Genomic DNA, 24,862 nt, shown 5'->3' on the forward strand with positions numbered 1-24,862 from the left:
CTTTTTACTCCTTTACCTCATGCCCTTCTGATCTGAGTCATCATCTTCTCTTCTACGGGGATTAAGAACTAGGCTATCTCTTCTTTCTATTAGGATCACGTGTTACTAATCAGTAGACTTATAAGATTGTTGGATTTAAGTCTCAGTTCAGTTTCTACTACTTCCGTATGTTAATTGTTGATCTCGGAACCTTGATATTGTGCTTCTGAGTGGTTATGCCACCATTTTTGTGAATGTCTCAAATCTTTTCTGAGCATTTACAGCCGTTATGCTGTCCGAGTCATCCCAGGTTTCTAAATAGTTTGAAGCATTTGCAAATCCTTTCTTCCCGTTTCAATGTTCCATGGGCCAGATTAACCACACTAATCAGTGAATTGAGGTACTCCGTTACCTTGACATATATGTTGGAGATATTATTATGACCCTAGGTGTCTTAGGGGATCATCTAGTAATTTAGCCATGATTTGTGTTCCCAGTGTGATGATTCTGGCCATCATTCTCGAAAGCATTCCGTGATGCTACTTAGTAATAGGTATTCTGTTCCTGGGTTCTTGAACCCAAGATTCACTCTACTTACTTCATGTGGATAGTAATTGTTAGTGCCTTTAGGATATTAGTAACCTTGCGATAGTCCTTGAAGTCCGTGGTATCTTCTTCTTCCAAAAACCATGAACTACTTATGGCAGAAGTTCCTCGTTGAACTGGAATATCACAACAGGATTATTCTTGAGGAGTTCTCCATTCATAAATCGTGACTCTGCCAGTTCTACCTTTCTGCATGGGTTATCCGGAAGAAATATGTTGAACTTGGTTCGACATACTAATCTATGCATCCACAACTCAGAAAGTTATATGTTCCTTTGAGTTGTTCTCTTTAGTTGCATTCTGACCCTCGTCTATCAATTGATAGTCAAGAGTATGCGTGCGTTCGTTCATCGATGCCTAGTACCCTTGTGGTCCGTCAAGCCATTCTGTCCCGAATGACTAGGAGAAACAAACTCCAGTACCTCTTCCCTATCCAGGATTGGGTCAAATAAGTTGTTCTCCGCAGATCAAAATGCCAATCCAGCTTCTGGTCTGTTCTACCTTGAAGTATTACCATCTTTATATCAGGAATATCATGGGAATTGCACACCATCTTATGAATTCTTGACGCAGTAATACCTCTGATCATCATTGATAATTTCTCGGTTTCCGTGTTATTGTAACCGGAATGCCGACAAATGGATTGTGATGTGTGAAATCAATACGCCTAGCAACCTCGTTGCTGGGTAGTTAAAGGACAATAATTTCATTCTTAGTGTGTTGGTTATTGAATCATCATTCTAAGATTGATCGTGCTACCTAGTCCATTCTCCTGGTTCACTCCTCGATCGATGAGTTAGGATTATTCAAATCCTTGCTCTATTGATCATATCGTCTTGCCCTGAGAAGCAAGATTGTTCTCGAGCTTAGTAACTTACCGGTGGTTCGTGATTTTCTGGATGTCTTCTCGGAAGTATCACCAGGTCGTCACCTAACCGTTATGTTGAGCTCGTGATCAAGTTGGTTTCTTGTAAACCACCCCTTCTCCAAGAATCCGTGTTGGATACCCTGAGCTAGTTGGATAAGCTAAACAACAACTTGGAGAGTTGGAAGATAAAAGCTTGTCAACTTAGTTCATGTTAAGGGATATCTTTGTGTAGTGTGTGTTGAAGAAAGATGATATCTTCATCGATTGGTCCTTGTGATCAGTTGCTGGACCTATTGTCTTATCAATCCTTTGATTTGAGTGTGGGCTATCGTCAAATCAAATCAGTACCAACGATGCTCGTAATGTTGTCTTATTCGTGGTTGATCCCTCGAGCATACACCATTACATCTTTGGTCTGACCAATGCTATCACTTGTTCACTTAACTATGGAATTCCTTTTAAAAGGAAACCCAGATGAATTGTTGTTGTGCCCATTGACAACATCCTTGTCTTCTCCATAATTTTGCTGAACATTAAGCTAGTGTTGGAAACTTTTGAAAGCATTTGCTCATGCTAGCTCGTGAAGCATATGTTGGATGTAAGAAGTGATTCCTCTAGTTCGTGTGCATTTGATGCAAGTTGCTGCCGTGGACTCGAGAAAGTCAATGTTGCTTCCTCTGGAATCATCGCAAGTCAGTCATGCACACGTGCGAAGAATTCTGTGGTTTGAAGACTTGCAACCTTCAATCTATATGTATCCCTAGCACACCAAGCCACTGATTGATTTGTTCAAGGAGAAGAAGTTCCTTCTTAAGAGTATCGACTTATGCAAGGATTTTGATATCCTCGTTGATGGTTCCCCACCTGAACTCGGTAGTGTTTTATTATAAGACTACCACGTGGTCATGCTTGTCTGGGACAACGTGTTCACATGTTTGTAGCAGAACCAGCTCATGTTTTGGAGCTTGCTATCGTAGTTCATCTTCCGAGAATCCCGCAACGTCATCTCGTCGATTTGTGTTGCAAACTTTCATTTTTCTTCCTAGACTCGATGGGTCTGGAATATTCTGACACCAACCAGATCTGAATCTCAGGCAGATATGATGGTTGGAACATTTCCCCAAGAACTATAATATTGGTTCCTCGATAACTGGTAAAGTGGATGTCGTGGCCAGCACCACCCAGCCGAAAGACCTATTATTGTAGTATCTTGATTGAAGAAGTTGGCCACCTCCCCATAAGGACTTCATAGGATTTACCTCCGTAACTGTTCCTTATGGATTCTATTGCTCCCGAAGTCCGACCTTTTACTTGATGTTCTAGTTATCAAACCATATCTATGAATGGGATACACTAGCACATCAAGGAGAACATTAGAAGCGGAGTGCTAAATGTCTCTCGGTCGATCATCCAGATTTTGTTTCCTTGGCCTCGCTAAGGTGAAATCTGAGAAAGTGTTATCTTTCTTTGCATCTGCATCCTCCATCACCGTTCATCATGGTAGTAAGTTGTGTTACCGGACCCTTGACACGGATGTTGGTAAAACCTTGACGAATGTGGAAATGCTCAAGTTCTTGAGAGCACGCACAAGTGCTACGTGTTATCATCATCTCTAACTGGGATTCCTCTCAGTTTCCTCGGCAAATGTTATGACCTTTTCAAACAATGAATTCACTCTCTATTGTTGGGTTCTTCCCCAGTTACCAGAATCATTCCTAGCATTTGCATTTTGTTCCCAGCTTGCACCACCAATGTGCCATTCTACCATGGGTCTCTTCCATTTCCGGTGGTAAGCAAATTCATCCATTACGTTGTCTTCAACAAGGTAATCCACATCATCCAAGTCCAAGTATGCCATTCTACCGACCCCGCCAATCGATTGCTGTGATTTTCCTTAGGCTGATATAGAGAGTCTCAATGATCTCTATATCAAAGGTAATTCTTTTTGCCACTTAAGGGGATATATCTTCGAGTCACCTTCCCTAAGGTGCATCATTATGGTGTCATGTCAACTTAACTCCTCGCTACGTTGACAATCGTTTACCACCTTCTTAGGTGTGGAATCGTTGTCTACCTAGTGAACCTTCGTCATCTGTTCCACTCCATTTCTCTAGAGGTGTGCTTCATCTCTCAGCTCGAGAGATGTTGCTATGTCTCATTCCGTGAGTTAATCGTGAGTTGTTCGAACTTCGAGAAGATCGACCCTTCTAGAGTCTCCTTCTTCCCTCCATGTCATGTTGACAGGATTTTTCAAGGCAAGACTTCAAGACAATGATGGTGAATGAATCAACGTTCAATTGAAGTGCACCCTGGATCGTGAAGATTATACTAGTTGCGTTTTCCTTCACCTTACCCTACGCTTGAATCTCGAGACGAGATTCTTGTTTAGTGGGGGTGAGTTGTCACATCCCTAGCTTCTGGCATTGCACTAGTACTAGCCTTTGGTGATGCATCATGTTTACTTTACAGAAAGTTGAAATGGGGATTGTCCAAACCCTAGCATTTTAAGAATTCACCAGGTTCACCTAAAATATTTTCAGTCAATCCAAGTGGCTTTCAAAAATGTTCATCATCTTTGGAAAAATGCTGGAAACAGTAACCAGAGATGATGCACATTTTTTCATGTCATTTTGGATCTTTGAACTAATATATATTGTATTTGAGTTGGAGCAAATATATGTTATATATATTTTTAATGCTTCAATAATTCTGATATTTTGTGAGGGGCTCTAGAATATTACTTTCAGTCCCTGCAAAAATTATTGGAAGAAACAAAAATGATTTAGTGTTTGAACTAAATCAAAACAGATTGAAACAAATAGAAAACAATGATTAAAAAAATAAAACAGAGCAAAAATAAAAAGGGAGACGGCCACCTGGGCCACTTACCTGCTTACCTGCCCGGCCCAGCTCCTCCCGCTGGCCCAGCCCGCCACCGCTACCCCCCCTGTCGTCTTCTTCCCTCGCCAGAAGGACGCGGGCACGCGCCCGGCGCGCGCGGCCACGCGCCCCGGCCACCTCCTCCCTGCCTGGCTGCCTCCTCCTCCCCTGGTTCCCTCCCGCGACGCCACGCAGCCCCCTCGGACCCCTCTCACTCTTCCTCGAGGCCCCGCCCCTCTGCTCTTTCTCTCTCGCCCGAACCCGAACACAGCCGTCGCCACCGACGCCGTTCGCCGCGGCCACCATCCCCCTCTCGCCTCCCCGACGCCTCCCAGAGCTCCGCAAGTCCTCCCTCGTCCTCCTCGTCGTCTCACGCGACCAGAAGAGCCCCGGAACGCCGCCCCCGACGTTTTCCCCCTCGCCGGCCGCCGAGGATCTTCTCCGTCGAATTCGGCCACTCCGGCGCGCCCCCGAGCTCGCTGACCCTCCCTGCACGATCCCCGTGAGTCCCTGCTCCGTTTCCCCCTAACCCCAAGCTCGATTTTGAGCTCTAGCCGCCCCCTCTACCGGAGCCGAGACGCTCCGCCGCACGGGCTCGTCGCCGGTGAAGCTCCGGTGACCTTTTGGTCCCACGCCTGCGTCCGTTGCACTCGTTGCGTTCCGTAGAGTAAAACTAGCGCGACCACCGTCTTGTTTGCACACCGCAGCGCCGGTCCCGCGAACACCCGAGCTCTGGCAGCCGCAAAAGAGGTCGCCGCCGGCAGCTCCGGCCACCCCAGCCTCCGCCACCGCCACCGTTGGATGCGCCACTCCACCCTCTCCCCGTAGCTGCTCCCTGCGCGCCAAAAGAGCCCCTGTAGTGGGTTTCCGACGCGCACCACCGCGTCTGGCCTCGCCGGCGTCAAGCCGCCGGTGGGTCTGACCACGTTGACCACGGCGGGACACCCCCCCCCCCTCTGGGTCGATGACAGGTGGGGCCAGCCCCCCCCTGTTAATTAGTTTAGTTATTTTATTTTAACTACCCCCCTCTGCTGACACTGACAGGTGGGCCCCCGCCATCAGGTGATTAGCTTAAGCTAATCACCACCTAATCTAACCCCAGAGCCACTGACATGTGGGCCCTGGTGCCCTAATCCTTAATTAAACTAAAATAAACCCCCCTGTTAACCTGTGACGCTGACTAATGGGACCCCCTGGTCAGGTTTGACCCGGGGCAGCCCTGTTGACTTGCTGATGCAAGCATGACGCACTGCTGATGTCATAAAGTATTTTCTAGATTTAATTATATTCAGGAAATTCCAGAAAATGCCTAAAACTTCTAAAAATCATAGAAAATTAACCGTAACTCCAAATTAAATAAATTATATATGAAAAATTATCATAAAAATTCAAGGAATCCATCTGTACCATTTTCATGCATGTTAGAACAACTTATCACTACTGTTTAGCACAAATCAATTAAATGGCATTTGAATAATCACATATGGAGTTTGAATTTGAATCTTAGATTCAAACCAACTTCATTTAATCTGGTTTTAGTTGCATTAGCTCAAAACACATTCATTTTGCCATGTCATGATCATGCATCATATTGTGCATTGCATTGATTGTGTTCCTTTCTGTGTTGCCGGTAATTGTCCCCTCTCGATAGACGTGATACCGATGATGTGATCGTTGACACTGATGAAGACTCAATGTTATCTTCAGAAGTGCCAGGCAAGCAAAACCCCCTTGTTCATTCCGATACAATCCCACTCTCTCGCTCCTGCTCTCTTTTACTGCATTAGGACAACAACGATTCAACTGTTACTTGCTGCGGTAGCTGAACCCCTTTATCCTTTGCATGACCTGTCATTCCACAGTAAATAGATGAAACCCACTAGCATGAGTAGGAGTTGTTTGAGCCCTGTTGTGCCTCCTCATTCATGCTTGTTTGTCATGCCTGCTACTGCTTAGAGTTGAGTCAGGTCTGATTCATCGGGGATGAATCAGAGGCGTGCAAACATGTCCTACTGTGTGTGAGCTAAGTGTGTGAACATGATTTGGTAAAAGGTGTCGGTGAGAGGCCATGTAGGAGTACATGGTGGGTTGTCTCATTGAAGCCGTCCTCAGGAACTGAGTTCTGTGTTTGTGATCCATGATTCAGCTACTACCATACATTGGGCCCTGAAATATGACCCCGCTCGACTTCTTATTCACCCTTGTCCTCTGTCCAGGAGTTGCAAGGAATTTCTGGTGTTTGTAGTATGCTGGAGGCCGTGGACAGCGCTGACCGTAGGGGTGGGCTGTGATGCGGTAGGCACGTGGCCGGGTATACCGGGCGCCCGTTTGGTGTCACGGAACCCTGTTCACATCGTTTGGGGCTGTGAGCGAAACTCCGGCCGGATCTCCTCATGGATGGAACCCGAATAGGCGATAAACCTGGACTAGAGACTTGAGTGCTTAGGTAGGTCGTGGTCCACACCCACGTCGGCTTTCGCTTGAAGTCTGCCGAGCACATGTCGTGTGCAGACGCTAAGTGGTGGAAACATGTATGAAGAAGTACACCCCTGCAGGGTTAACATCATCTATTCGAATAGCCGTGTCCGCGGAAAAGGACTTCTGGGTTGCTTATATCAGTTCATAGACAAGTGAAAGTGGATACTTTAAAATGCGCAAGATAAGCGTGAGTGCTATGGATGGCGTTCTCGTAGGGAGACGGGAGCGGATCCATAGTGGTGTATTGATATGGTGAATATGTGGACTCGTGTGCGCCACCTCAAAAGAGTCGCTTGCAGTCGTAGTTTAGGATAGCCACCGAGTCAAAGCTGGCTTGCTGCAGTTAAACCCCACCACCCCTTTGTTGAAAATGATGCATATGTAGTTAGTTCTGATGTAAGTCTTGCTGGGTACATTTGTACTCACGTTTGCCTATTTTATGTTTTTGCAGAGAGACTTCAGTCTCACTAGTAGTTCCACGTGGACTTCGACGTTTAGCTTGTTACCTCAGCTACGATCTTGTGCCCTCGGCAGGATTTGGTAGATAGTCAGGCTTCTCAGCCTTTTTCATTTATAGATGTCTGTACCCAGACATGATAGCTTCCGCTTGTGCTTTGACTTGTATGCTCTGATTGTTGGGTCGTGAGACCCATGTTTGTAATGTCTCGCTCCTCGGAGCCTATTGAATAAATTACTTGAGTCGTAGAGTCATGTTGTGATGCCATGTTGTATCTGCACATATCGAGCATATTGTGTGTATGCTATTGGAATGCTTGGTATGTGTGGGATCTGACCATCTAGTTGTTTATCTTTAGTAGCCTCTCTTACCGGGAAATGTCTCCTAGTGTTTCCACCGAGCCATGGTAGCTTGCTACTGCTCCGGAACACTTAGGCTGGCCGGCATGTGTCCTTCTTCGTTCCTGTGTCTGTCCCTTCGGGGAAATGTCACGCGATGAATACCGGAGTCCTGTTAGCCCGCTACAGCCCGGCTCACCGGAGTCCTGCTAGCCCAGTGCTACAGCCTGGATTCACTCGCTGATGACTGACACGTTCGATGCTGGGTCATGGATGCCTGTCCCTGTAAGTTTGTGCCACTTTGGGTTTACGACTAGCCATGTCAGCCCGGGCTCCTTATCATATGGATGCTAGCGACACTGTCATATACGTGTGCCAAAAGGCGCAAACGGTCCCGGGTAAAGGTAAGGCGACACCCGTGGGAATACCGTGCGTGAGGCCGCAAAGTGATATGAAGTGTTACATGCTAGATCTATGTGGCATTGAGTCGGGGTCCTGACACAGATGGCCACTCGCGACCTCAATCAAGTGGTTCGCCTGACTCGATGCCTAGATGTACCCGGCCATACTGCTAAGTTGGTCAGGGTAATGACTGAGGCTGGATACCGCTGGTATCCCGAGTACTCGGTCGAAGAGCAATTCCGAGATTTTAATCAAAGCCAGTATCTCTGCACTGTCAGGATATTTCCATCTTATCCTGGATCCACCGAGCCTCTTCACTGCTCATATGGACTCGGGGTTACCATTGAGATGGCTGTGCAGGACGCCGCCTACTCTATGATGACCATTATGCGAGTCAGATCTGGTATATTTCGGGACTCTGATTTCCGGTATATGCCAGGATCACTTCCGGGAGCACAAGGGTATCTCCAGGCTATCTATGCTGACCCCACCCAGGAGGATTCACGGACTCGCACCACTGCTGAGATGCTCGAGGATAAGGACCGTGAAAATCGGGCCTTAAGGCTAGAGCTCTTCAACACCCGTGCTGACCACTGGGCCACTTTGACTCGGTTCGCACCGGCGGTGCAAGCTGGATATTCAGATATGCGCGATCTCTATCCTGTGAGATCCGCTCTGCCAGACGTGATGGTTTGGCGTGATGTAGGAGGCATCACCCCACCTCGCGGTCCCCGCAGGCCACCGTTTGTTGGTCCAAGGCCTCATCCTAGCCCCTATGGTCCACAAGCTCCGCGAGACCGTCTGTTTCCGGATGATCATGTTGAACTTCCAGGCTATGGAGGTGACTTTTACGAGGACTACTATGGATCGGTCTGAGTTAGTGGTGGTATCACTAGTTTGCACTAGCTGTGTCGTCTATCGTCCTGCGTGACTCGTGGGATATGACCTAGTTGTACTCTTTCCGGAGATGTAGAAAAATAATGTATAGGAGCTTGGAATGTCTCCGATGAGATGTAATCCTCTTTTCACCGTAATAGTACTTTGTTTGGTCTTGTACTAAACCCTGTATGGTGTGTATGACGATGGAATAAAAGAAGCAGTTTCTGTATCTACCATGTCATACGGATGATCATCTTGCATTCCGAGTTATTTCTTACATTATGAATCCTATGTCGGAATTTTACCATCCTGACTAAATCATTGTCTTGTTTACCTAGGATGGTCAACACGCGCGCTAACCCTGCTTCTCAAGAGCAGGCCGAAGGCAGTGAAGCCAAGGATGTAAATCTGCCTCATCCTCCTTCACTAGCCGAGGTGATGATGGAAGCTGAGAGAAACAAGCGGGAGACAAACCGTTTGTTGGAGCGTATTGAACAGAATACAGCACACCATCAGAGGGCTAACGTGGTGTCACTCAGTGATTTTATCAAATTGCATCCACCCACGTTCCACCACTCCGTCGAGCCTCTCGACGCTGATGATTGGCTTCGCAGTATCTCTCACAAGCTGCGTTCCGCGCTAGTAGCTGAGGTTGACAAGGTCACCTTTGCTGCATATCATCTTGAAGGCCCCGCCAGTCTATGGTGGGAGAATTATGGAGCTATGCGCCCAGCGGGCCATGTCACAACTTGGGCTGAGTTCAGCGAGGCTTTCCGTGAACATCACATTCCGGAGGGTCTCATGGACCGTAAACGTGAAGAATTTTGCAGTTTCACCCAAGGCCGACTTTCTGTGGATGCCTATAGCAGGGAGTTTGGTAATCTCGCACGATATGCAACTGAGGAAGTGTCTACTGACGCCAAGAAGCAAGCAAGGTTCCGTAAGGGCCTTAGTCCTGAGCTTCGCCGTGACCTCCGTCTGCATGAGTGCACATCTTTTTCGAAACTTGTCAACAAAGCCATCAGTGCTGAAACTGGTCAGACTGACTATGACGCAACACGCAAGCATGGACGTGATATGGGTTCCTCATCCGGTGCTGGTCCTCAGAAGCGCCGCGTGTGGGTACCCAACACCGCCCTGCCACCCAGGTTCACACCGAGGCCATCTTTCCAGGCGCCTCGCCCTGTTCAACAGTCTGCTCCAGCCAAGCCCTATGGGGGTCCAACTAACAATGCTCCTCCACGTACCAGTTCCGTGACTTGTTTCAAGTGTGGGGAATCTGGTCACTATATGCGTGAGTGCCCCCAGACCAACCCCAATCAATCTGCTAAAGCTGTTGGCCGTGGCAAGCCGACAGGGAAAGTGTTCCATGCCAAGCCGGTCACCGCTTCACGTGGCCATGTCAACTGTATCTCTGCCGAAGAAGCTCAAGAGGATCCCAACGTTGTTCTCGGTACGCTTCTTGTAAATTGCCACCCGGCATCTGTTCTTTTCGATACAGGAGCCTCTCATTCTTTTATATCTGAAAATTATGCTCGCTTGCATAACATCGCATTCGGTGATATGCCAACCTCTATGGTAATTCAAACTCCGGGATCCAAATGGCAAACTTCTAGAGTAAGCCATGGAAACGAAATCCAAGTCGACAGACTTGTTTTCCTTGCATCTTTGATAGCCCTTAAATCTTCAGATAATAATATCATTCTGGGTATGGACTGGATGTCAGCTCATCATGCCCAAATTGATTGCTTCTCTAGGACTGTTCAACTCACCCATCCTTCGGGGAAGATAGTCAATGTCTTGACCCGAATAGCCAAGCGACAATTATATTCTCTTAACGCCAGCCCTTTGCCAGACCTTGAGGACGTTCCGGTAGTCCGTGACTTCCCGGATGTCTTTCCAGAGGAATTGCCAGGTGTTCCACCTGACAGAGATGTTGAGTTCGTAATAGACCTCATTCCAGGAACCGTTCCGATTGCTAGAAGGCCTTATAAGATGGCACCCCTAGAACTAGCCGAGCTTAAGAAACAACTCGATGAGTCCTTGAAAAAGGGTTTCATCCGACCTAGTTCATCTCCGTGGGCTTGCCCCGTCCTATTCGTCAAGAAGAAGGATGGTACGGACCGGATGGTTGTAGATTACCGACCTGTCAATTTGGTCACAATCAAGAACAAATATCCGCTTCCCAGGATCAACGACCTGTATGATCAGCTCGCTGGATCCTCAGTCTTCTCCAAGATGGATTTGAGGTTGGGCTACCATCAAATCAAAATCAGAAACGGGGACATTCCTAAAACGGCCTTTGTTACTCGTTATGGCCAATACGAGTACACCGTCATGTCCTTCGGTTTAACCAACGCTCCAGCCACCTTTTCTCGGTTAATGAACTCAATCTTCATGGAGTATTTGGATAAATTCGTCGTGGTTTACCTCGATGATATACTCATCTACTCCAAGAACGAGGAAGAACATGCCGAACATCTAAGGCTAGTGTTGAAGAAACTTCGAGAGCATCGCCTTTATGCCAAATTTTCTAAATGTGAATTCTGGTTGTCAGAAGTGACCTATCTGGGTCATGTAATATCTGGTAAAGGTATTGCTGTTAACCCTGAGCGAGTTCAAGCCGTCCTTAATTGGACTCCACCTGAATCGGTCAAGCAAGTTCGGAGTTTTCTGGGCTTAGCGAGCTATTGTCGTCGCTTTGTCGAGAACTTCTCCAAAGTTGCCAAACCTCTAACCGAACTCCTCAAGAAAGATAAGAAGTTCGAATGGACTCCACAATGTGAGCACAGCTTTCAGGAACTGAAAAGACGCCTGACTTCTGCTCCCGTACTGGTACCGCCAGACTTCTCCAAGGACTTTGTTATCTACTGCGACGCCTCGCGACAAGGACTAGGTTGCATTCTCATGCAAGATCGACACGTAATTGCCTACGCTTCACGGCAATTGCACCCACATGAGGAGAATTATCCTACTCATGATCTAGAGCTTGCAGCCGTAGTCTATGCACTTAAGACCTGGCGACATTACCTCCTCGGTAATCGTTGCGAAATATTCACTGATCACCAAAGTCTGAAGTACATTTTCACCCAACCGGATTTGAATCTCAGGCAGAGACGTTGGGTTGAATTGATCACAGACTTCGACTTAGGAATAACCTACACCCCAGGGAAAGCCAACGTCATGGCTGATGCGCTAAGTCGTAAATCTTATTGTAACAACCTGATGTTACAACAAAGTCAACCGCTTCTCCATGAGGAATTTCGGAAGCTTAACCTTCACATTGTTCCTCAAGGTTTTCTTTCCACCTTGGTGGCAAAACCTACCCTTACGGATCAAATTATCAAAGCACAGAAGGTAGATCCGGGAATCTCCCGCATCAAGAGAAACATCCAGAAAGGAATTGCGAATTGCTTCTCCATTAATGATCAAGGGGTCGTATACTTCGGGAATCGACTAGTGGTTCCCAAAGTGCGAAACCTGAGGCGATTGATCCTTAAGGAAGCTCATGAATCTCCTCTCACCATTCATCCCGGTAGTACTAAAATGTATCAGGACCTACGCCAGAGGTTCTGGTGGACTAGGATGAAGAGAGAAATTGCTCAGTATATTGCAAATTGCGACGTCTGTCGTCGTGTAAAAGCAGAGCATCAACGGCCTGCTGGCACCCTTCAACCCTTAGCTATTCCTGAATGGAAATGGGATAAAATTGGTATGGATTTCATTACCGGTTTTCCCAGGACCAAGAGAGGGAATAATGCTATTTTCGTCGTGGTCGATCGTCTTTCCAAAGTAGCCCATTTCTACCTGTTCGTGAGAGTATAACCGCTAGTCAGCTGGCAGACTTATACATCTCCCGAATAGTGTCCCTCCATGGTGTTCCTTTGGAAATTAACTCGGATCGAGGAAGTCTTTTCACCTCTCGATTTTGGGAAAGTTTCCAAAATGCTATGGGAACCCGTCTCTCCTTTAGCACCGCTTTCCACCCTCAGTCGAGCGGTCAAGTGGAACGCGTCAACCAAATTCTAGAAGACATGCTTCGAGCCTCCGTTATCTCGTTCGGAATGGACTGGGAGAAGTGCCTTCCATTTGCCGAATTCGCTTACAACAACAGCTATCAATCTAGCTTGGGTAAAGCCCCTTTTGAAGTTCTCTATGGACGACGATGTCGAACACCCCTTAACTGGTCAGAGACCGGGGAAAGACAATTCTTTGGCCCGGATATGATTCAGGAAGCAGAAGAGCAAGTTCGTATCGTTCGTGAAAAGTTGAAAATAGCCCAATCTCGTCAAAAGAGTCAATATGACTGAAAACATAAGGCTATGACTTTCGAGGTTGACGAGAAGGCTTATCTTCGGGTCACCCCTCTGAAGGGAACCCATCGTTTCGGTATCAAAGGCAAATTGGCTCCTCGTTACATTGGACCTTTTCGCATCCTTGCCAAACGAGGAGAAGTTGCCTACCAGTTGGAACTACCTCCGCACCTCTCCAGAGTTCACGATGTCTTCCACGTTTCTCAACTCAGGCGTTGCTTCTCGGATCCTATCCGTGAAGTGGACCACAAAACGCTTGATCTTCAAGATGATCTTACATATCGAGAGTACCCCATTCGTATCCTCGATCAAGCCGAACGTACCACCCGGCGTCATAATATCAAATTTCTCAAAGTTCAATGGTCGCACCATTCTGAGGATGAAGCAACCTGGGAAAGGGAGGATCGTCTTCGACTCGAGTATCCCGCCTTCTTCCCGGAGGAACCCACATCTCGGGACGAGATTCTTTTGAGTGGGGGTGAGTTGTCACACCCTTGCTAGTCATGCATTAGAGTGTTGCATCATGTTTACTCTTTCATCAGAAACTTGAAATGGGGATCTGTGAAACCCTCAGAACCATTTTGAAAATGACCCAAATAAAAATTTCTCCAAACGGATCCAAGAAAATGCTCATGTTGCTCTCTGAAAATATTGGACAGAGATAAAAGTCAAACCAATATTTTTAGTGGCTCATGGACATTTATTTTGGGCATTTGGAATTAATGCATAAATATTTGCATTGGAAATATATTAATTATATATATTAATATATGCCCAAATATTATGCCAATTATAAAAGAGCTCTGGAATAATATAAATAGCTCCTGCAAAAATTGGCATAAGTTAAATAAATGATTTAATATATTATTTAAATCAAAACAAATGTCAGAAATTAAAAAACAGAAAAATATATAACAGGAGGAGCTTACCTGGGCTCCTCCACTGTGCGGCCCAGCCAGCTGGCCGGCCCAGCCAGCAGCCGGCCCAGCCCACCACTGCAGCTCTCCGTCGTCTTCCTCCCCTCGCCCCGAAGCTGCTGCGTGCTCGCGCGCGCACGGCCGCGCGGCCACCTCCTGCTTGCCGACGAGCTCCTGGCCGCGTGGACGACTCCCGCAGACCGTCCCGATCCCCCCTGCTCTCTCTCAGTCTCCCCCGGCTCTCCTCTCCTCTCCCTCGCTCTCTCTCTCACACGGTCGAACACCACACTCGCCGCCGTTCGCCACAGCAGCCGTCTCCGGCCACCCCTCGCTCCCCCGACTAGCTCAGAAGCTCCGCCACGACCCCCTCTTCCTCCCCACTGCTCCACAGCTCCCCGGAAGCCCTGCATCGCCGCCACGTCGCCGTTCCCCTCTTCGGGCTCCGATCATCGTCGTCGTCGAATTCGTCGTCTCCGGCGCGTCCCCGAGCCCGCTTCGACGCCCACTACAACCGCGGTGAGCCCCCGAATCGTTTCCCCCTTCTCCCCTGGTCCCTTTCGACCTCTAGGCCCTAGCCCCACCTTGGCCGAGAGCTCCACGCCGCCGGCGATGTCGCCGTCGCGGCCACGGTCGCCGTAGCGCCCAACCGAGCACACCATCGTGCTCCACACCTCACCAGGAGCACGTAGCACGCACCAACACCTCTTCTAACGCCCTGCAACGCCGATTCCGACCGCACCCGAACTCCGGCCGCCGCAGCCGAGCTCGCCGCCGTCAACTCCGGCCACCCCGAGCCCAACCACCACCACCAATAGTCGCGGCTCAACCTCAGCAACACGTAGATGCCTTCCGCCGTCCATTTGGTTGCCGGAATGGCAAAAAGCACTTTCGCCGCCGTCTCGGACCTCGCCGGCGTCAAGTCGCCGGTGGGGTTTGACTTGTCCGACCTGGGGTTTGACCTCCCAGGGTCACTGACGCGTGGGCCCTGTCGGCCAGGTGGTTAGATTAGCGCTAACTACTGTTAGTCAACCCCCCCTGACACTGACAGTGGGCCCCAGCGCCACTAATCCCTAATTAGGATTAATTTAATCCTGTTTAACCCCCCCTGTCACTGACGTGTGGGCCCCACACGTCAGGTTTGACCTCAGCCAGCCGCAGTTGACCACTGACGTCATGCTGACGTCATGCTGGCGCAATAATTATATTTCTGGATTTAATTTAAATCAGGAAATTCCAGAATATTATTTAAACTTCAAAAATTCATAACTTTTATTCTGTAACTCCAAATTGGACAAATTATATATGAAAAATGATCAGAAAAATCCAATCTATCCATCTGTACTATTTTCATGCATGATCAAACAAGTTAAATTGATGTTTTAAGCAGAACAAGGAAAAGCACTTTTAAAAGGCCATGTTTGAATTTGAAATTTGAATCTTTGATTCAAATTTGTTCAAACCCTTCTGGTTTTAGTTGCATTAGCCCAACACACTCATATTGCCATGTTTCATGCATGCATCATATTGTTGCACATTGTTTGGTGATGCTTGTGTATCGATGTCCTTTGCGACAGGTTCTGCCCCGAGGAGTACCGTGATTACCCTAACGAAGAACCGTATCAGTGCATCGAACCATCAGGCAAGCAACCAACCATTTGATCATATCGATACAATCCCATGTTCTCGCTCCTGCTCTCTTTTACTGCATTAAGACAACGCGATTCAAACTGCTGTGTGCTACGGTAGTTGAACCCATTTCCTCTGCATGACCTGTCATTGCCACAGTAACTAGATGAAACCCACTAGCATGTGTAGGAGTTGATTGAGCCATATGTATGTGTTGTTCCTACCTTGCTATGCCTGCTATGCTTAGAGTCGTGTCAGGTCTGGTTCATCTGGGTGATGGGCTAGAGTGAAATGATTATGTCGGTAATGAGAGTGGTGTGGTGAACACGATTTGGTAAAGGTATCGATGAGAGGCCATGTAGGAGTACATGGTGGGTTGTTTCATTGAAGCCGACCTTAAGCACTGAGATCTGTATGTGTGATTTAAGAATCAGCTACTACCATGCATTGGGCCCGAAACCAATGGACCCTCTCGGCTTCTTATTCACCCTAGTTCTCCGTCCAGGAGTTGCAAGTAGTTTCTGGTGTTTGTAGCCTACTGGAGGCCGTGGACAGCGCTGACCGTAGGGGTGGGCTGTGATGCGGTAGGTACGTGGCACGGGTGTACCGAATACCCGTTAGGTATCTCGGGAACCCTGTTCACATCGTTCGGGGCCGTATGGGAAACCTCGGCCGGACTCCCTGCGGATGGAACCTGAATAGGCGATAAACCTGGACTGGAGGCTTAGGTGATTAGGTAGGTCGTGGCCGACACCCACGTTGGGCTTCCGCTTGAAGGTTGCCGAGTACATGTCGTGTAAACGACGGTAAGTGGTGAGAGCGTGTATGAAGAAGTACACCCCTGCAGGGTTAACATGATCTATTCGAATAGCCGCGTCCGCGGTAAAGGACTACTTGGTTGCCTATACAGTTCATAGACAAGTAAATGGAAACTGTTAAAAGCCTCAAGATAAGTGTGAGTGCCGAGGATGGCTCTTCCGTAGGAAGACGGAGGTGGATCCTCGGTAGTGTATTGAAGTGGTGAGTAGTGGACTCGTGTGCGCAAAACCATTTCAAGTTGGAGTATCGTAGGATAGCCTAGCCAAGAGTCAAAGCTGGCTTGCTGCAATAACTCCACCAACCCTTCTTGATACTATGCATGTATGTAGGATCTGATGTAAGTCTTGCTGAGTACCTTTGTACTCATGTTGCTATAATCTACATTTTTACAGAAGACGCTGCAACCCCTTCTGATGGGTTCTATGTAGACGTTGACATCAACGAGTAGGCTAAAGACCCAGGTGGTGACCCTGAGCTTGTGAAGGACCACGTAGTATAGCTAGGCTTTCCAAGCCTCTTTTATTTTACTAGTTGTCTGTACTCAGACAAGTTACTTCCGCTGCTGGTTTGTATGACTGTATGACTTGTATGTGGGGTCGTGAGACCCGTACCTTTGTGTATGTTATGTATGGCTCCCTGAGCCTTAAATAAAGTACTTGTGTCATAGAGTCATGTTGTGATGCTTCGTTGTATTTGCACATATCGAGCATATTGTGTGTATGATTGAAATGCTTGGTATGTGTGGGATCTGACTATCTAGTTGTTTATCTTTAGTAGCCTCTCTTACCGGGAAATGTCTCCTAGTGTTACCGCTGAGCCATGGTAGCTTGCTACTGCTCTGGAACACTTAGGCTGGCCGGCATGTGTCCTTCTTCGTTCCTGTGTCTGTCCCTTCGGGGAAATGTCACGCTTTGAGTACCGGAGTCCTGTTAGCCCGCTACAGCCCGGTTTACCGGAGTCCTGCTAGCCCAGTGCTACAGCCCGGACCCACTTGCTGATGACCGACACGTTCGAAGCTGGGTCATGGATGCCTGTCCCTGTAAGTCTGTGCCACTTTGGGTTTACGACTAGTCATGTCAGCCCGGGCTCTTTATCATATGGATGCTAGCGACACTATCATATACGTGAGCCAAAAGGCGCAAACGGTCCCGGGAAAAGGTAAGACGACACCCGTGGGGATACCGTGCGTGAGGCCGCAAAGTGATATGAGGTGTTACCAGCTAGATCGATGTGACATCGAGTCGGGGTCCTGACAGTCAGAATGTTAAAATTCCGACATAGGATACAGAATGTAAGGAATAACTCGAAATGCAGGATGATTATCCGTATGACATGGTAAAAACAGAAACTGCTTCTTTTATTCCATCGTCATACACACCATACAGGGTTTAGTACAAGACCAAACAAAGTACTATTACGGTGAGAAAAGGATTACATCTCATCGGAGGCATTCCAAGCTCCTATACATTATTTTTCTACACCTCCGGAAAGAGTACAAACTAGGTCATATCCCACAAGTCACGCGGGACGATAGACGACACAGCTAGTGCGAACTAGTGATACTACCACTAACTCAGACCGATCCGTAGTAGTCCTCGTAGAAGTCACCTCCATAGCCTGGAAGCTCAACATGATCATCCGGAAACAGACGATCTCGCGGAGCTTGTGGACCATAGGGGCTAGGATGAGGTCTTGGACCAACAGACGGTGGCCTGCGGGGACCGCGAGGTGGGGTGATGCCTCCTACATCACGCCAAACCATCACGTCTGGCAGAGCAGATCTCACAGGATAGAGATCGCGCATATCTGAATATCCAGCTTGCACCGCCGGTGCGAACCGAGTCAAAGTGGCCCAGTGGTCAGCACGGGTATTGAAGAGCTCTAACCTCAAGGCCCGATTTTCACGGTCCTTATCCTCGAGCATCTCAGCAGTGGTGCGAGTCCATGAATCCTCCTGAGTGGGGTCAGCATAGATAGCCTGGAGATACCCTTGTGCTCCCGGAAGTGATCCTGGCATATACCGGAAATCAGAGTCCCGAAATAGTCCAGATCTGACTCGCATGATGGTCATCATAGAGTAGGCGGCGTCCTGCACAGCCATCTCAATGGTAACCCCGAGTCCATAGGAGCAGTGAAGGGGCTCGGTGGATCCAGGATAAGATGGAAATATCCGGACAGTGCAGAGATACTGGCTTTGATTGAAGTCCCGAAATTGCTCTTCGACCATGTACTCAGGATACCAACGGTATCCAGCCTCAGTCATTACCCTGACCAACTTGGCAGTATGGCCGGGTACATCTAGGCATCGAGTCAGGCGAACCACTTGATTGAGGTCGCGAGTGGCCATCTGAAAGCACAATCATAATGCCAGGGCATTAGAATTTCTAGCAAAATTTCGGCAGCATAACAGCTGTAAATGCTCAAGAAGGATTTTGAGACATTTGACAAAGGATTTCGTACACACTCAACATCATCATATCAAAGTTCTGAATCCATTCTAACAACATAATGTGGTAGTAGAACTGAACTAGGCTTGTAACCATCAAACTTATAAGGTACTACTGATTAGTAACACGTGATCCTGATAGAGAGAACAGATCCTAATTCCTTAACCCCCGGTGGAAGAATGGACTGACTCAGATCAGAATGTCATAAGATAAAGGAGTAAAAAGAGCCTTACGTTCCAACCCACAAACAATTCCCCTACATATAACTAAAGAATTTCTAGACTCAACATCGACCAGTTTGGCTTGGAGAACCTACAGGCAGTCCGGCTCTGATGCCAACGCTGTCAGGACCCCGACTCGATGTCACATCGATCTAGCCGGTAACACCTCATATCACTTTGCGGCCTCACGCACGGTATCCCCACGGGTGTTGCCTTACCTTTGCCCGGGACCGTTTGCGCCTTTTGGCTCACGTATATGATAGTGTCGCTAGCATCCATATGATAAGGAGCCCGGGCTGACATGACTAGTCGTAAACCCAAAGTGGCACAGACTTACAGGGATAGGCATCCATGACCCAGCTTCGAACGTGTCGGTCATCAGCAAATGGGTCCGGGCTATAGCACTGGGCTAGCAGGACTCCGGTAAACCGGGCTGTAGCGGGCTAACAGGACTCCGGTACTCAAAGCGTGACATTTCCCCGAAGGGACAGACACAGGAACGGAGAAGGACACATGCTGGCCAGCCTAAGTGTTCCAGAGCAGTAGCAAGCTACCATGGCTCAGCGGTAACACTAGGAGACATTTCCTAGTAAGAGAGGCTACTAAAGATAAACAACTAGATAGTCAGATCCCACACATACCAAGCATTTCAATCATACACACAATATGCTCGATATGTGCAAATACAACGAAGCATCACAACATGACTCTACGACACAAGTACTTTATTTAAGGCTCAGGGAGCCATACATAACATACACAAAGGTACGGGTCTCACGACCCAACATACAAGTCATACAGTCATACAAACCAGCAGCGGAAGTAACTTGTCTGAGTACAGACAACTAGTAAAATAAAAGAGGCTTGGAAAGCCTAGCTATACTACATGGTCCTTCACAAGCTCAGGGTCACCACCTGGGTCTTTAGCCTACTCGTTGATGTCAACGTCTACATAGAACCCATCAGAAGGGGTTGCAGCGTCTTCTGTAAAAATGTAGATTATAGCATCATGAGTACAAAGGTACTCAGCAAGACTTACATCAGATCCTACATACATGCATAGTATCAAGAAGGGTTGGTGGAGTTATTGCAGCAAGCCAGCTTTGACTCTTGGCTAGGCTATCCTACGATACTCCAACTTGAAATGGTTTTGCGCACACGAGTCCACTACTCACCACTTCAATACACTACCGAGGATCCACCTCCGTCTTCCTACGGAAGAGCCATCCTCGGCACTCACACTTATCTTGATGGCTTTTAGTAGTTTCCATTTACTTGTCTATGAACTGTATAGGCAACCAAGTAGTCCTTTACCGCGGACGCGGCTATTCGAATAGATCATGTTAACCCTGCAGGGGTGTACTCCTTCATACACGCTCTCACCACTTACCGTCGTTTACACGACATGTACTCGGCAACCTTCAAGCGGAGGCCCAACGTGGGTGTCGGCCACGACCTACCTAATCACCTAAGCCTCCAGTCCAGGTTTATCGCCTATTCAGGTTCCATCCGCAGGGAGTCCGGCCGAGGTTTCCCATACGGCCCCGAACGATGTGAACAGGGTTCCCGAGATACCTAACGGGTATTCGGTACACCCGGCCACGTACCTACCGCATCACAGCCCACCCCTATGGTCAGCGCTGTCCACGGCCTCCAGTAGGCTACAAGCACCAGAAACTACTTGCAACTCCTGGACGGAGAACTAGGGTGAATAAGAAGCCGAGAGGGTCCATTGGTTTCGGGCCCAATGCATGGTAGTAGCTGATTCTTAAATCACACATACAGATCTCAGTGCTTAAGGTCGGCTTCAATGAAACAACCCACCATGTACTCCTACATGGCCTCTCATCGATACCTTTACCAAATCGTGTTCACCACACCACTCTCATTACCGACATAATCATTTCACTCTAGCCATCACCCAGATGAACCAGACCTGACACGACTCTAAGCATAGCAGGCATAGCAAGGTAGGAACAACACATACATATGGCTCAATCAACTCCTACACATGCTAGTGGGTTTCATCTAGTTACTGTGGCAATGACAGGTCATGCAGAGGAAATGGGTTCAACTACCGTAGCACACAGCAGTTTGAAACGCGTTGTCTTAATGCAGTAAAAGAGAGCAGGAGCGAGAACATGGGATTGTATCGATATGATCAAATGGTTGGTTGCTTGCCTGATGGTTCGATGCACTGATACGGTTCTTCGTTAGGGTAATCACGGTACTCCTCGGAGGCAGAACCTGTCGCAAAGAACACCGATACACAACCATGACCAAACAATGTGCAACAATATGATGCATGCATGAAACATAGCAATATGAGTGTGTTGGGCTAATGCAACTAAGACCAGAAGGGTTTGAGCAAATTTGAATCAAAGATTCAAATTTCAAACTCAAACATGGCCCTTTAAAGTGCTTTTCCTTGTTCTGCTTAAAACATTAATTTAACTTGTTTGATCATGCATGAAAATAGTACAGATGGATAGATTGGATTTTTCTGATCATTTTTCATATATAATTTGTCCAATTTGGAGTTACAGAATAAAAGTTATGAATTTTTGAAGTTTAAATAATATTCTGGAATTTCCTGATTTAATTTAAATCCAGAAATATAATTATTGCGCCAGCATGACGTCAGCATGACGTCAGTGGTCAACTGCGGCTGGCTGGGGTCAAACCTGACGTGTGGGGGCCACACGTCAGTGACAGGGGGGGTTTAACAGGATTAAATTAATCCTAATTAGGGATTAGTGGCGCTGGGGCCCACTGTCAGTGTCAGGGGGGGTTGACTAACGGTAATTAGCACTAACTGACCACCTGGCCGATGGGGCCCACGCGTCAGTGACCCTGGGGGGGTCAAACCCCAGGTCAGACAAGTCAAACCCGCCGGCGGTTAGTCGCCGGCGAGGTCCGCGGCGTACAGGGGCCTCGGGTTTCCTCTGTGGTGCTCCAAACGGCGTGCGGCTAGGTGTGTTGGATAGCTAGCTCGATGGCGCGTCGGACGGTGGCCGTGGCTGGGCCTGGGGTGTCCGGAGTCGACGGCGGCGAGCTCGGCTGCGGCCGCCGGAGTTCGGTCGTGCGCGGAAACGGGGTTGGAGCTCGAAGGCGAGCTAAGCGAGGCACTAGGGATGCTCTACGGGGCCTTACGAACTTGTTGGACTCGCCGGGGTGACCAAATGGTCACCGGAGCTGCGTCGACGGCGAGCTCGGCGGCGGCGGAGGTTCGGCCGTGGTGGGGAGGAGGCTACGGTGAGGGAACGAGGGGGGAAAAGAGGGAGAAACAGTGGCGGAGCTCACCGCGGTGCTGCAGGGATGGTTAGCGGGCTCAGGGGCGGCCGGAGTGCAGCGAATCGACGGCGATGACCTCCGGTGGCCGAGGAGGGGAACGGCGACGTAGGCGGCGATGCAGGGCTTTAGGAGACCCATGGAGCGGTGGGGAGGAAGAGGGGGTCGAGGCGGAGCTCCTGAGCTAGTCGGGGGAGCGAGGGGTGGCCGGTGACGGCTGCTATGGCGAACGGCGGCGACGGTGGTGTTCGGCCATGAGAGAGAGAGAGGGAGCAGCACGGGAGAGAGGGGGGATAAGGCCAGGGGATCGGGGCGGCACCGAGAAGAAGCGTCGCGGCGTCGCGCTGGCGGGGGAGGCAGGCAGACGAGCTGGTGGCGTGGCGCTCCGGCCGTGCGCGCGCGCCGGCCACACGCCTGGCCGACTGGCGCCAGGAGGACGACGGCGGTGGTGGGCTGGGCTGGCTTGCTGGGCCGGCCAGCTGGCTGGGCCGCACAGGGAGGAGCCCAGGTAAGCTCCTCCTGTTATTTATTTTTCTGTTTTCTAATTTCTGACATTTGTTTTGATTTAAATAATATATTAAATCATTTATTTAACTTATGCCAATTTTTGCAGGAGCTAGATATATTATTCCAGAGCTCCTTTATAATTGGCATAATATTTGGACATATATTAATATATATAATTAATATATTTCCAATGCAAATATTTATGCATTAATTCCAAATGCCCAAAATAAATACCTATGAGCTCTTAAAAATATTGGTTTGATTTTTATCTCTGTCCAATATTTTCAGAGAGCAACATGAGCATTTTCTTGGACCCTTTTGGAGAAATTTTTATTTGGGTCATTTTCAAAATGATTATGAGGGTTTCACAGATCCCCATTTCAAGTTTCTGATGAAAGAGTAAACATGATGCAACACTCTAATGCATGACTAGCTAGGGTGTGACAATAATAACTTTATTATTGCCTCTAGGGCATATTTCCTTCATTCTCCCACTTGCACTAGAGTCAATAATCTAGATTACTCAGTAATGATTATAACACCCATGGAGTCTTGGTGCTGATCATGTTTTGCTCGTGAGAGAGGCTTAGTCAATGGGTCGGCAACATTCAGATCAGTATGTATCTTGCAAATCTCTATGTCTCCCACCTGGACTTGTTCCCGGATGGAATTGAAGCGTCTCTTGATGTGTTTGGTCCTCTTGTGAAATCTGGATTCCTTTGCCAAGGCAATTGCACTAGTATTGTCACAGAAGATCTTCATTGGTCCCGATGCACTAGGTATGACACCTAGATCGGAAATGAACTCCTTCATCCAGACTCCTTCATTTGCTGCTTCCGAAGCAGCTATGTACTCCGCTTCACATGTAGATCCCGCCATGACGCTTTGTTTAGAACTGCACCAACTTACAACTCCACCATTTAACAAAAACACATATCCGGTTTGCGATTTAGAATCGTCTGGATCAGTGTCAAAGCTTGCATTGACGTAACCATTTACGACTAGCTCTTTGTCACCTCCATATACGAGAAACATATCCTTAGTCCTTTTCAGGTATTTCAGGATGTTCTTGACCACTGTCCAGTGATCCACTCCTGGATTACTTTGGTACCTTCCTGCCAAGCTTATTGCTAAGCATACGTCAGGTCTGGTACACAGCATTGTATACATGATAGAGCCTATGGCTGAAGCATAGGGAACATCTTTCATTTTCTCTCTATCTTCTGCTATGGTCGGGCATTGAGTCTGACTCAACTTCACACCTTGTAGCACGGGCAAGAACCCTTTCTTTGCCTGATCCATTTTGAACTTTTTCGAAATTTTATCAAGGTATGTGCTTTGTGAAAGTCCTATTAAGCGTCTTGATCTATCTCTATAAATCTTGATGCCCAATATGTAAGTAGCTTCACCGAGGTCTTTCATTGAAAAACTTTTATTCAAGTATCCCTTTATGCTATCCAGAAATTCTATATCATTTCCAATTAATAACATGTCATCTACATATAATATCAGAAATGCTACAGAGCTCCCACTCACTTTCTTGTAAATACAGGCTTCTCCAAAAGTCTGTATAAAACCATATGCTTTGATCACACTATCAAAGCGTTTATTCCAACTCCGAGATGCTTGCACCAGTCCATAGATGGATCGCTGGAGCTTGCACACTTTGTTAGCACGTTTTTGATCAACAAAACCTTCTGGTTGCATCATATACAACTCTTCTTCCAGAAATCCATTCAAGAATGCAGTTTTGACATCCATTTGCCAAATTTCATAATCATAAAATGCGGCAATTGCTAACATGATTCGGACAGACTTAAGCATCGCTATGGGT

This window comes from Triticum aestivum, chromosome 7B (assembly GCF_018294505.1).
Source record: "Triticum aestivum cultivar Chinese Spring chromosome 7B, IWGSC CS RefSeq v2.1, whole genome shotgun sequence".
In the NCBI taxonomy this organism is placed as follows: Eukaryota; Viridiplantae; Streptophyta; class Magnoliopsida; order Poales; family Poaceae; genus Triticum; species Triticum aestivum.